General features: G+C 43.5%; 1 long non-coding RNA gene across 4 annotated transcripts in view; it reads right to left on the reverse strand.

Moving 5' to 3' along the window:
- LOC135178996 (uncharacterized) overlaps positions 1-14,556 on the reverse strand; it is a 66,279-nt gene that overhangs the window by 26,032 nt on the left and 25,691 nt on the right. For 2 of the 4 annotated variants that reach the window (XR_010303828.1, XR_010303826.1), the window contains exons 3-4: positions 7,931-8,030; positions 6,627-7,179 (exon numbers count right to left, since the gene is read on the reverse strand). The exons of 1 other annotated variant lie outside the window; for it this stretch is intronic. This is a non-coding gene — a long non-coding RNA (uncharacterized LOC135178996). Of the gene's footprint in view, positions 1-6,626; positions 7,180-7,930; positions 8,031-14,556 lie in introns of those variants that run through there. One more of the 4 variants, XR_010303829.1, reaches the window with a different exon arrangement.

Here is a 14,556-nt window from a genome sequence, read left to right on the forward strand (position 1 = left end):
AGTTTACAAAGGGTAGGGAAGGGGAAAAGAGCAAAATACAAAACTGCCTAAATACAACCCGAGTTTGTGATGGTGGCTTTGTCTGCCTCGTGTTTGCCAAGTGGTAAAAGCAGCTGGTAATGGCAGTATGATCAATGCAGGGAGATGTGTAGAGTGAGGTGTGGGGCAAGAGAGAGCAAAGAGAGAGTGAAGAAAAAGAGAACAGGAAGTCCCCCTCATTTTATAGGGCAGTAAGTGGGGGGAGTGAGCTAACCATCACCTGGTGCTGTGACCCACCCCTGGGCAGGGGTCAAGACCCCTAGGGTCAGGTTCAGGGTTACTCCCCCTGGAGTGTAACCCCTATACAATAGTCTTCACTTGGGGCATGTGATGGTTTAGGTGTTCCCCACCCCCCCACTTTGGAAATCACCCAGGCTAGACTCAGCTGGCTCTGGAAATTGAATGAAGCTTATATTTACAGCTAGCACAATATACAAGCAGATATTTACAGTATATGCAGTTATAGACAGAAACATACAAGCTAAAAGGTAACACAGAAACACAACTCCCCTCTTAGAAGCCTGAGTACCCAGGAGGGGCTCCCAACCACCCCTGCACCTTCCCCCTACTCCTCTCAACCTTACCCCAGTCCCAAGGAAAATGGAGGTTTGGCCAGGGGGTTAGGAAGCAAAGTGGATTAGTCAAAGAAACAGCAGAAAGGAGTGATATTAGAGATTCAGCTCAGCCCTTTCCCCAGCAGAAGAAGTGTTGAGTGTGTTATCTATGTTTTGATTCTTACTTTTATACATCTCAGCAAGCCTATGAGCGAGGTAGACATCAGCCTTGTTTTCCCTTCACTGCCTGTAATCTAGTTCTTCTCACCAAAACATTCTAACTAGGCTCAAACTAGCACAGGGCACCAACCAGGAACCCGCACTACCTGTTTTTGAACACCTTTAAGGGGTGGATTCAATCTCCTGACTCAGTCTCCCGAGATCAGTGAAACCAGCTCTATCCAGTCACATGCCATGCCCTTTGTGAATAGAACAGTGAAGGCAGAGACTCAGGTACACATCCAAAATACTGTGAGATGCCTTCTTGGCAAATACCATCACTTTGCACCCGAGGAACCACGAGGTAAGTCTTAAAATACTGCATGATTCTTTTCTTAATCTGGAGTGTATCATTCCTGACTGCTTTCCAGATGATTTTGTTAACCTTCATCACAATTCAGAACTGAGGTTTTGCTTCCAGGTTTTTCAGATATTTTAAAATTTATTTTATTATTATTATTGTGTATTATTTTCAGAGAAAAAAATGCATTCTGTTTGTTGCCTGGTTTATTTGGAATGAAAGAGTCAGAAATTATTTGGGGCTGGAGTAGCCACTCAGGCCCATTTTAAGTAGAGTTGACTCACAAGACTAACAGAGATAAGCAAGAAGTTTTGTAAGCAACATTAGTGCTTCCAAAGCAGCTATCCTGTGACTCTGTTGCCCACATGAGAGGGCCTGGCATGCTGTCAGTTTAGCAGGAGCAGCCTGCAGCAGAAAGCTAAGCCAAAGTCAAAGGTGGGCGTCACAGCAAGGCAACTTAGGCTTTCTGTGGTGGCTTCAAAGAAAGAAAGAAAAGACACAAAACAAGAAAGCTTTTGAGAACCAACTCCTACAGTGTGTAGCCACAGTGAGATCGTTACACTTTCAAAAGTGCACTAGGTGAGCTAGCTTTGATTTCAGCAGGATATCATGAAATCCTTCTGGAAGTCTCATCCTGTGCAAAGTGCCAGCACAGAGAGGTTTTACAGCTGGTATTTCTAATTTTATCCCATGATTTCTCTCTCTCCTCTTGTGTCTGCTTTCTGCTGGTTTCCCAGTGCTGCTACTGCAGACCTTGTCAGGAGGCCAAAGTGTTGGGAGCAAGGGTGGCAGCACTAGGTCCTTACTTACCCTGTTTCTGGGAACCGTGAGAGCTCTGATGAGTGGTTATCATGGAGTTTCTGTCACCTGATGAAACAGAAGTAGATTCCAGAAAATCTATCCACAACAATTCCTAATACATTATCTGTTCTGTGTACCTGAAGAACATCAGTACTTGAAGACATTTGCCAATGTATCACAGTATCACAGTATCAACAAGGTTGGAAGAGACCTCACAGATCATCAAGTCCAACCCTTTACCACAGAGCTCAAGGCTAGACCATGGCACCAAGTGCCACGTCCAACCTTGCCTTGAACAGCCCCAGGGACGGCGACTCCACCACCTCCCCGGGCAGCCCATTCCAGTGTCCAATGACTCTCTCAGTGAAGAACTTTCTCCTCACCTCCAGCCTAAATTTCCCCTGGTGAAGCCTGAGGCTGTGTCCTCTCGTTCTGGTGCTGGCCACCTGAGAGAAGAGAGCAACCTCCTCCTGGCCACAACCACCCCTCAGGTAGTTGTAGACAGCAATGAGGTCACCCCTGAGCCTCCTCTTCTCCAGGCTAACCAATCCCAGCTCCCTCAGCCTCTCCTCGTAGGGCTGTGCTCAAGGCCTCTCCCCAGCCTCGTCGCCCTTCTCTGGACACGCTCAACCATCTCAATGTCCCTCCCAAACTGGGGGGCCCAGAACTGAGCACAGTACTCAAGGTGTGGTCTAACCAATGCAGAGTAGAGGGGCAAAATGACCTCCCTGCTCCTACTGACCACACCATTCCTGATGCAGGCCAGGATGCCACTGGCTCTCTTGGCCACCTGGGCACACTGCTGGCTCATGTTCAGGCAGGTATCAATCAGCACCCCCAGATCCCTCTCTGTCTGGCAGCTCTCTAGCCAGACAGATGTGTTGTTCATCTCTCTCATTCTGTGCATTGTATTAACATATGGACATAAAATGTTCTTCCACTGGTCAGAAGTACTACACTCACCCTATTTGTTCACGTTGTAGGATAAGTCAGCCAGGCCCTCATAGCACCCAGTACCAAAAGCTTAAGAGAGACCATCCAGCCGGGTCAAATGTCAGGTCCACAGAAAGCTTCATTTGCTGTCCTCTGCTTCTTGTACCTGCCTTCCAGAAAGCAATGTCACTGCTGAAGACAAGATGTAGTTCATAATGGTGACCTCCAGATGTTCACAAAGATAGGGAAATAACACAGTACAAGCAATGCTTTGAAACACAGCTTCAGCATTCGATGTTAGAGTGTGCTTAGTCTCATCATGGTGTTCGTCCTCCCCTCCAGGCATAATTTCAGCAGAAGCCTAATGCAGAATACCTCATTAAGTAAGAGAAACACCTGAAACTCTGTATTGCTGTGTGCCTCTAACCAAAGCATTTAAAACCTGAAAGGAGACCCAGGGCTCTGAAAAACAACACAACTTCACAGCACTTGTGATCCCTCTTGGGAGACTAGAAACAAAACATAGTTTAATAATCTTTATGTTCAAGTCTAACTAGGACAACTTTTGGTCTCATTTCAAATACATTTTACTTTTCTAGATGTTAAAAAAAACCCACAACTTTATTTCTATTAGGTTCTGCAAAGAGAAGGGTTCAGCAAACACCACAGAGGAGCCTACTGTTGATGGAATCAGAGCAATTTTTATAGCTGAGCTTACATTTACAAGCAGGAGTATTGCTGGGGTCACAGCCCTGCTTCATGTCATGTGGCAACTGAACCAAGTTGAGCACACACACACACAGAGTCAGACATTTAGGTGGCCAGCTGGCACAGGAGTTAAACACTACAATATTATTTTGCCCACCCACATAGACAGTGTTTCAAACCCAGTAAATAGAAAAACAACAGTAGTTTTACAGAAGGGCCAGGCTGTAAATAATTAATCCACTGGAAAAATAGGCTTGCATCAGACAGAAAAGGTAGAAGTCACCAGCCAAGCTTTACCTTGTATAAACGTTTTTGCAAGCAAGTGCTGTTGCCAAATGTCAGTGGCACAAAAACACACAATGCTGGAGCTACACAAACGTTTTGTGGCTTCATGCAACCAGCTACACTAATAGAGGCCTGTCTCAGGAGATGTGCTGCTTTTTAGCATATGACTACCTCTGCACCATGGAAACAGCTACGATATCTGTCACACACACAGTTTCCCTTAGGACTCAGCTCATTCTGCACTTATTAATGTGATGAGGAGAACAACTGTATTAGCAAATATGAAAGCTGCCACTGCTAGAAAGTTCACTTTGGTGACTGTGTTTCAAGCACTTAAAGAGAATTTAGAATACAATATAGGTAGGCATCAGTAAGTTTGCAGATGACACCAAGCTAGGAGCAGGTGTTGATCTGTTGGAAGGTAGGAGAGACCTGCAGAGGGACCTGGACAGGCTGGATGGGTGGGCAGAGGCCAATGGGATGGGATTTAACAAGGCCAAGAGCAGGGTTCTGCACTTTGGCCACAACAACCCCAAGCAGCGCTATAGGCTGGGGACAGAGTGGCTGGAGAGCAGCCAGGAGGAAAGGGACCTGGGGGTACTGGTGGACAGTAAGCTGAAGATGAGCCAGCAGTGTGCCCAGGTGGCCAAGAGAGCCAATGGCATCCTGGCCTGCATCACGAACAGTGTGGCCAGTAGGACAAGGGAGGTTATTCTGCTCCTGTACTCAGCACTGCTCAGGCCACACCTTGAGTCCTGTGTCCAGTTCTGGGCCCCTCAATTCAAGAGAGATGCTGAGGTGCTGGAATGTGTCCAGAGAAGGGCAACAAAGCTGATGAGGGGCCTGGAACACAAACCCTATGAGGAGAGGCTGAGGGAGCTGGGGTTGTTCAGCCTGGAGAAGAGGATGTTCAAGGGTGACCTCATTGCTGTCTACAACTACCTGAAGGGAGGCTGTAGCCAGGTGGGGGTTTGTCTCTTCTCCCAGGCAACCAGCAACAGAACGAGGGGACACAGTCTCAAGTTGTGCCAGAGGAAGTATAGGCTGGATGTTAGGAGGAAGTTGTTGGCAGAGAGAGTGATTGGCATTGGAATGGGCTGCCCAAGGAGGTGGTGGAGTCACCATCCCTGGAGGTGTTCAAGAAAAGACTGGATGAGGCACTTAGTGCCATGGTCTAGTTGACTGGCTAGGGCTGGGTGATAGGTTGGACTGGATGATCTTGGAGGTCTCTTCCAACCTGGTTGATTCTATGATTCTATGATTAGGATGTGTGCTCTTTACTCCCTTATTCTCATTAGGAATTATGCTCTTTACACCCTTATTCTCAACAAAGTATCTATACAACTCTTATTCTCGAGACTTTATCTATACAGAATTTATATTCTCAAGAATTTATCCATGTATCAGAGAAAGCCATACAACTCTTCATTATCAAATGAAAAGTCATCTTACACTTTCTAAGTAATGTACACAAATAATTTGCACTGACCAAACTGTGAGCTCAGCAAGCACTCTGAGGAATAGCAGAGCTCTGAAGTTCAAACCCAGTTAACAAAAAGTTACATTGAAAGTAGATTTTTGTCAATTAATCATTAAAATAATGCTCCAGTTTAACACTACCAGGGATAATTTTGAGAGGTCTAATTCTTTTAAAACATAGGAAAAACTATTCCCTTTTGTGAAAGAGGTAACATAAGTGCAATAATTTGAACTTGTATTGGGTATAAACGACGTCTCCGTTTCCCACACAACTGCTTCACTGCAGACATAGCTTCATTTTACTGCCTTGACAATAAAAGTAATGAAGAGGCCAAGCATAGCTGATATTTCTCTTATCTTGATCTGCCCCAAGATAAAATAGCAAAAAAGTGTAACAAAATTGTTCCCCATAAGTTGGATGGGGGTTACCACAGCTAACACACTGTTGCTCTTCTAATCCCTGTCTAGAGAAGCTACACAAATCAAGAAATCGAGTCACTGGGGCAGCATACACCTTAAGAGAAGACAGGCAAAGAAACAAACTGGAATTAGAGATTCAAACATCAGCACTTAACAATAAATTGATTTGTTTCCATGCTTTGAGACTGATACATTTAAAATATGGTTCAAGGTATAGAATCTCCTAAGCAGTTCCCCTGTGTCTTTCCATGACTTCTTTTTTTTCCTTAGCTGTTTTCCTACAAGTTGCAAAAATGAATAAAACCAGCCAAAGCTCTGGAAACAACACTAAAAAACAACCTATTTTGGAGTGAAACTTTATTAGCCTGCCCTCATTTGTCTGCAAAGCTACATAAAGTAAACACTTCTTAATGCAATGCACATCTGACCTTTGAGCAGCAAGATAGCATCAAAAGTAAGAATTTATTAGCATTGAACAAAAGAGCAGAGGGTTATAAGACTGCAAGAAGAGTCACCATCATGTTGCATGGGAAAAACATATTTTGCTGGAACTATAAAAGAAAACTGTAAGTCTCAGAGCATGATCCAACCTGTACCAAGTCAGGCAATTAGGAAACTCTTAGTCTCATGTAAGAGTTCATAGTGAGTTTTACACAACGTAGTTTTTTGCCTAATGACAAAAGGCAATGGACAGTCTTTGATCCCAGACAGATCGAAGCTCCAGCTACCACACAGCTGATCCAAGTATAAAATCAGGTCTGTGTTTTGTGTGTGAGGGAGAAACCAAGCTCACCGAGCCTGCAGCTGCTCCACACATCCTGCCCATCAGGTTTGCCACATATTCTTCACCCACGGTTTTCTGGGATTTGAAAATAGCTGCATTGAGTCCTCCCACTCCGAGGCTGAGTCAGGAAGACTGCCAGTTACTTGTAGTTTTGATTAGAAAAGAGCAGAGCTACTAAGAGAGGAGCCAAACAGGGTTCTTCCACATACCTCTGTTTTTGAGAGAGAACAAATACATTTTGCAGGTTCTGGTTGAGGTTTAGTTTCACGTCACTTCTTCCATCACCTTTTCTTCATTTTCACCTGGTTTTACTAGAATTCCTGAAGTTTTACTTCATGCATTTGCTCCCTTGCACTTTATCTCTCTCAGATCACAGGTAGGGTTTCGCTCTTGGCACAATGTGCACAGCTACTGAAGCATGTTAGCAATTAGGGCAGTCTACGATTTGGCTGCAAGAGCTGAGAGTTGCAGATCCTCACAATGGATGAAAACGGATCGCTGTTGTAGCTGACACTTGGCTCTCCAGAAACATTTTCCCACTGAATATTTTGTCACACTACATTGCTAAGAAACAAAATCTTCCACAGAAGCACGAGACTGTCACTGATCACCATCGCCAGTCCTCTGTGAAAAATCACCGCTAACTTCAAAAAGGGCTTTGAAGTAAAAAAGACAAATATAGCAATAATAATTGGGTAACAGCTTCCACTTTCCTTTCTTGAGCTCTCTCCTGGGAACTTTCCCCCACCATTTTCCCCTGTCTCTCACTCCATTTGTCATTGAAGCATCGGATTTTGACTACTGCAACTTTCTTCTCTCTATTTTATGTCACAGACGTTAAAAGCCCGTGGCTTCACCTGCTTTGCAGCTACAGCATGTGCTTCTTTCCCACTAGCACATAGCAGATAAAATTACAGTTTGCAACAACATGGGAAAATAAAGTGAATGGGATCCATATGTCCAAAATAAAACTCAGTGTTTTGTTTACTTATTTCCTGAGTTAAGGCACTCATTTTTGTTCCTTAGCTGCTGGTAAGTTATCTTGTGAATCATCATGCATGATAGCTACTATTTGTCACTATATGAAATTAAATTATCATGTGCAATCAAATTGGAAGTTATCTCTGCAAGAGATACACACCAGAGGAAAAGAACATGCATTAAAAAGCTCTTTGCTTTTTTTGATGGAGCAAATTAAAATACCTAACTGTAATTCTACCTGATGCATTCAGAATGAATAATGAAAAAAAATTAATCTGCTCTCAGTGATAAGATTTTCAAGCTCATCCCTTCACAGAAACATGGTATACTGAATAACATGAGAAGACCACTATGAATAGAAGGTCTTGAGAGAGCTAACAAAAAGGGATGCTTGCAATACAGATTGCAATATGAGTAGAAACTCACCAAACAGTATTCATTACTTTCGAATGCAGGGTATTTGGTTTTCTTCAAATTTAGATGTGTGATGCTTAAAGTAACTGCTTGTTACCTCCTTCATCAAGTACTTGAAGAATCAAAAAGAATCATTAGATCAGGCAGCAAAACTATCCATTAAAGTTATTTTCATAGAATCAACCAGGTTGGAAGAGACCTCCAAGATCATGCAGGCCAACCTAGCACCCAGCCCTAGACAATCAACCAGACCATGGCACTAAGAGCCTCATCCAGTCTTTTGTTGAACATCTCCAGGGACGGTGCCTCCACCACCTCCCTGGGCAGCCCATTCCAATGCCAATCACTCTCTCTGGCAACAACTTCCTCCTAACATCCAGCCTATACTTCCCCTGGCACAACTTGAGACTGTGTCCCCTTGTTCTGTTGCTGGTTGTCTCTGAGAAGAGACCAACCCCCACCTGGCTACAGCCTCCCTTCAGGTAGTTGTAGACAGCAACAAGGTCACCCCTGAGCCTCCTCTTCTCCAGGCTAAACAACCCCAGCTCCCTTAGCCTCCCCTCATAGGGCTTATGTTCCAGGCCTCTCACTGGCTTCATCTACTCTTGCAGAATTCTTCATTATAATTAATCTTTTGCTGTTTTTTGTCCTGATCACAGCATCACAGGATGTTAGGGGTTGGAAGGGACCTCCAGAGATCATCGATCCAACCCCCCTGCCACAGGAGGACCATACAATCTAGCTCAGGTCACAGAAGAATGCATCCAGACAGGCCTTGAAAGTCTCCAGAGAAGGAGACTCCACAACCTCTCTGGGGAGCCTGTTCCAGTGCTCTGTGACCCTTACAGTAAAGAAGTTCTCCCTTGTGTTGAGCTAGAACCTCCTGTACTGCAACTTGCATCCATTGCTCCTTGTCCTATCACAGGGAGCAAGTGAGCAGAGCCTGTCCCCCTACTCCTGACCCCCAGCCCTCAGATATTTATAAACACTTATTAAATCCCCCCTCAGTCTTCTCTTCTCTAGAGTACAAAGCCCCAGGTCCCTCAGCCTGTCCTCATCAGGCAGTGCACTGGACCATCTTAAACTCTCCCTCTTAAACTGGGGAGCCCAAAACTGAATTGACAGTGAAGTGCACTTTGAATCAGAAATCACATCTCATATAAAGTCTTTACAATGCACACAGCTGAAGACATATTTGGTGCTTATATGTACACCTTTGTATTCTGCTTGCCTTGTAGCTAACATCACACCAAGTTATTTCATGTTCAACACCTCGACTGTTTGCAGTAATCCTTTCAAGATTCAGCATAGCAAAAGCCAACAGGTCACAAAAGTGGCTTTGCCTTGTACTGTGAAATTTCACTTGGGCTTGAAAAAAGCTCTGAGCTCATGGGGCTGTGACCTCAGGCAGGCAGGCTGTAATTTCCAGCGTTTGTCAGCAGGAGGGCGACAAGCTCCTGCATCTCCCAACCAACCTCAGAAGCAGCCACATCTCTTGAGGCTCTTTCAAACAGGGCAGCTTTGCAGCTCAGATGGTTAATGTCTATGTCAAAATCCCTCTCAGCCGAAGCCCTAACAGTAATGCATAGTGAGATTGATGTATTTGCACATAATGGCTTTTTGTTCACACCAAGTTACCTTTTTTTCTTCCCCCCATTGCAAAATAAGCATCTCCATAGAGATGTTCCAACCCAGGGAATGAAGATCAGTCTAGGATAGCCTTCCCTCTAAGTTGTTCTGGTTTTTTATTAACAGTTAAACCTACCCTGATATAATTTTAAACTTCTCTCTCTCTTGATGTCCTCTCTCTGTAAGATGGAAAATAGCAGCCCTGTATATCAAAATGAGATAAATGTCTTAATATTCTCCAGGTGCCTAGGTGGTACATTGATGAATGTCCTAAATGAGACTGAAAGCAAATGTATAATTCCACATTTAACTCAAGCCTTAAAGACATGAAAGGTCTTTGCAATGAATAATGAAATGAAAGAAAAAATAGTAGGAAACTGCCTGGAGTATGTGTGAACATGTAATTAAAGACTGTATCTTAATGCAAAAAGCAGATGAATTAGAACTGCAAATCCATCTACTGTTAGCACTCCTCACTTCAGAGAACTCCACAAGTTAATGTTCTTTTAATGTATGCCCAAGTAATGATGTACAAACCTATATATATATATATATATATATATATATTTAATCACTGAACAAGCAATGGATCAAGCCTTTGATTCAGGAAAGATTTATGGTATAACAACTATAAGAAATAAAATCTGGGTAAGAAATGTCTTTGCTACTGAAAATTAATTTTAGAAGTCATCAATTTATTCATGAAGCTCTAATAAAATGGATAGATTTTGCTTTCCAAGTTAAAACAGTCATTATTAAGAAACTCCACACCACTATCCTAAACCCATTTTAACCAACTCAGTCAAAAACTGCATTTATTACAAAGTGTAACTTTGTGGTCGTACTCCTACCTGTACTCTCCCACTCTTGTGATGATTTACTCATCTGCCACCTCACCCTTAGGTGCATCTCTTGATGTTCTCCTGATGACATAGTTCAGACCTTGTCCGTTACTACCCACACTGTAAACACAGTTGTGTACATATGAGCTCTGTTCTCAAGCTCACTGCAGACAGGACTGAGGACAGGCTGGAAGACACATGGGAAAGGGAGGAATGCTCTATTTCTGTGGGTTTATGTAGTGTGGATATGATCTCACCATACTTGCTTCTACCTCAGTTGATGGCTTGCTTTGTTCCCCAAAGGTCTGGTGCCCTTACGCAGCCCTCTAAATCCACACTAGAAGTGAGAGTCCTCACTAGGATGACCTCTGTTGGGGAAGGGAAAGAAAAAGGAGGGAAAAACCCCAAACTAAACAAAACCAGACCTGAGAATATGCACTCAGGCACAGCTACAGACTATGACACTTTACCCTCCAAGACCTCAGGAGCTACCCACTGCCTCTTGCAGGTATCGGTTCGCTACATTAACAGGTTGCACATTAGAACTACTCTGCAGCTGACACTAATTCAGCTCAGCCAATTCAAAGCTCCAACAAAAGCAAGGAACAAAGGATAAAATAAATAAGAATAATGAACCAATTGCTCCGTTAGTGTAATTGCACAGGCTTCAGTAGAGCTACACTAATTTCCAACAGCTGGAGTTCTGGCTATTTCTTATTTATTTACTTTGCCTTCTGTTCCTCATTTCCTAACCTCCCATTTGTTTGTTATTTACATCTTCTGCATTCATACTGGCTGCATTTGGAGTGTAAATTCCCTCAGGAGCCATGCTTCTCATTTAAACAACCATGCAATTCTAGGACACAAAGTAAATTCTTTGCAATATCTGATAGCCTGATAGGTAGGAGAAATGTGGTAGGTATAGGCACAATAGAGAACTGGAATAGAAAACATATATCCCAATCCAAGTCCATGTATGTTTGTCTCTTTGCAACAAAATAGTGTTTCACTTTGTCCTGGAGTACTGGATACCCCAAAATTCCTCTCCCTCCATGGTTTGAATGGGAGAGGAAAGGCATGAAAAACTTGTTTCTCCCCCCCTGCCCTGCAGCTGTGAAGCGGGGGAGTATGGGGCCCTTCTGGCACAAGGGGTGCCCTGTGCAGATGCCCATACTGGAACTGGGCTGGTGACTGGCTGCGGTCATTGCACCTAGGAAGTGGTAACTCGACTCTTTGTCTAGGAAAGGGATAAATATTGGGGTACTTCCCACATTGGGGTCCCCAATTCAGAGTTCCCCCCACCTGGATAGTTCCTGCAGAGAGAGTCCCCTGGTGCTTCCAAGGACAAGCTCCTGAGGGACTAAATCCTCCCTGATTAGGTCTGCTCCCCACCGTAAGCATCCTTTGTGCAAGCTCAGTAGGCATAAGGAGCCTCGAATGTCTTTGGAAAGAGAGCGAGCTGACAAGCATCTGGACTGCCCTTTCTCTCAGCCAGCCTGACTCACCTGTGAGTACTAACTGTCTGCACTGGGAAAGATGTGTTTATAGCTTAGCCTTTTCCAGTTGCTGACTTCTAAAATAGTCAAATTTATCTGTGCCATCCTTTGTAAGCTATTCTCAATGAAACTGAGTCTGCTGATTAGACTAAATTAATTTCTGTATATAGTTTTGGGGGCAGGGTTTCAGGAATATAAAATAATTCTAGTTTTATGTATATTCCTGACTCAGCCACCTTAATTCCCTGCTCCCACAACACACATACAAGGTTCATTGGTCCATTTTAGAACCCATGCCTTAGGAATATTATTTTTTGTCAGGTGTTTGTATAAAAGAGCTTTCCTATGCTACTGGGCAGACTTGCTTCAGTACTTTGAAAATGTGAGAACTTAATAGACATGTTTTTAATGACTATATGGCTGTCCTTCAAATTGACTGTATACCTCCCTCCACTGCCAACTACTTGAGTAACATCAGAGGAGACAACATACAAATTGCTGTTTGCAGATCACAGAATCACAGAAAGTCAGGGGCTGGAAGGGACCTCCAAAGCTCATCTATCCCAATCCCCCTGCCAGAGCAGGATCACCTATACCAGATCACACAGGAACACATCCAAGTGGGGTTTTAATAACTCCAGAGAGGGAGACTACACAACTGCTTTGGGTTGCCTGTTCCAGTGTTCTATCACCTTCATAGGAAAAAAAAATCCTCCTCACATTTAAATGAAATTTCCTATGCCTCAACTTCCACCCATTGCCCCTTGTCCTGTCATCAGACATCCCCAAGAAGAGCCAGGCTCCATCCTCCTGGCATTGAAGGAGTCTCTGTTGCCTAAGGTACTGCTAGCAGGTGCACATACTTTTAAAAAAATAAAAAGATATCATGTACTCTTCCAATTTCAGCACTGTTTTGTTCTCAAACCAGGGAGCTTTGAGAGAGCTGATAATTATTTTTCAGGTAGTGTGCCTTTTTTTTTTTTCCTCCTGTGATCTTTTTTTCCCTTGTGTTTGTAAAAGCAACCAAAGATTTAAATCAGCCAAGCAAGGTGATTTTGATGAAAACTTTTTAACACAGAGCACCACAATTCAAGGTAAAGTTCAAACCTGTTGAACTACAAAACACTCAAAATACATCAAGAATAATTCCACTAATGGATGCAAAGATGCAGTACAGTACCCTCACTTCTGTAATAGTTCCCTAGCAGGAAATGCTTATTGACAATGAAAGAAGTGACAGGACTAGGGGGAATGGAGCAAAGATGGAGATGGGTAGGCTCAGATTGGATGTAAGGAGGAAGTTCTTCACCGTGAGAGTGGTGAGAGCCTGGAATGGGTTGCCCAGGGAGGTGGTTGAGACTCCATCCCTGGAGGTGTTTAAGGCCAGGCTGGATGGGGCTCTGGCCAGCCTGCTCTAGGGTAGAGTGTCCCTGTCCATGGCAGAGGGTTTGGAACTGGATAATTCTTGTGGTCCCTTCCAGCCCTGACTGATTCTGTGATTCTACAATATACTGTTAAGTTTTAGTATGATCAACCTGTGACAGAATGCCTCAAAACTGCCAAGTTAATAAATCAACCTCAACTTGAAAGTTATTTCTAACTAGTCAAGATGAGGTTGATAAAAATATTTGTTTTCATTTTTTTTTTCCTCAGGAATCCTAATATTTTGGGCAACAAAGAACTTGGTGTCATTAAGCATTGCATAACTACCATTGCAAATTACCAGTTTATTTAACACACTTACATGTGAATTTAGCTTTATCATTTTTTGGAGGAAAAATAAATCCATAAACCCATAACAATTTCTAGTCAAATGGTTAGCTCAGCACCAGTTACACAAAATGCTTAGGACCAGGTCTCAGTGGACATTAAAACCTTCAATTTTGTACTGAAAATGTGATTAGATCTTGACTGCTCCCATCAGGAGGAAAGGCTTTTCTAAAACAAAGGGTGCCTGTAGCTGCCCAGCCAGTCTGAGAGCAGCAGGGAGTTGGAATTTACTGAGCACCATTACTGCACAGAAATACAGTGCTTAATTTTGTCATAGAATAGTTTAGGTTGGAAGGGATCTCAAAGATCATCCAGTTCCAACCCCCTGCCATAGGCAGGAACACCTCCCACTAGAAGAGGTCTTCTAACCCACTGAATTATCTTTGTGCAGATAGAAACACAGGTGACAAAGTGTTTGCCTTTTACTCTCACTCTCTCTGGTAATTTTCAATCATATTGTTCAGATCTATCTATCAGCAGTTTATACTGAAGTACCACAGAACCACAGAATGCCTGGGTCTGGAAGGGACCCCAAAAACTCATCCAGTCCAACCGCTCTGCCAGAGCAGGATCACCTCTACCAGATCACACAGGAACACATCCAGGTGGGTTTTGGGTATCTCCAGAGAGGGAGACACCACAACCCCCCTGGGCAGCCTGTTCCAGTGTTCTGTCACACTCACAGTGAAGAAATTCCTCCTCGTGTTTATATGGAACTTCCTATGCCTCAGTTTCCGTCCACCTACTGCCCCTTGTGCTGTCAACATGTTAACATGTCACAGAAATCAGATCTTTATTTATGCCTTACTTCCATCCTTTCTGCTCATACAGTGCTTCCACGGGGAAAGCAGACGCTTCAGCTCACAATCTCTCAAGACTTTTTCAAGGAGTAAGTTTTTAT

The sequence above is a fragment of the Pogoniulus pusillus genome, chromosome 10 (genome assembly GCF_015220805.1).
Source record: "Pogoniulus pusillus isolate bPogPus1 chromosome 10, bPogPus1.pri, whole genome shotgun sequence".
In the NCBI taxonomy this organism is placed as follows: Eukaryota; Metazoa; Chordata; class Aves; order Piciformes; family Lybiidae; genus Pogoniulus; species Pogoniulus pusillus.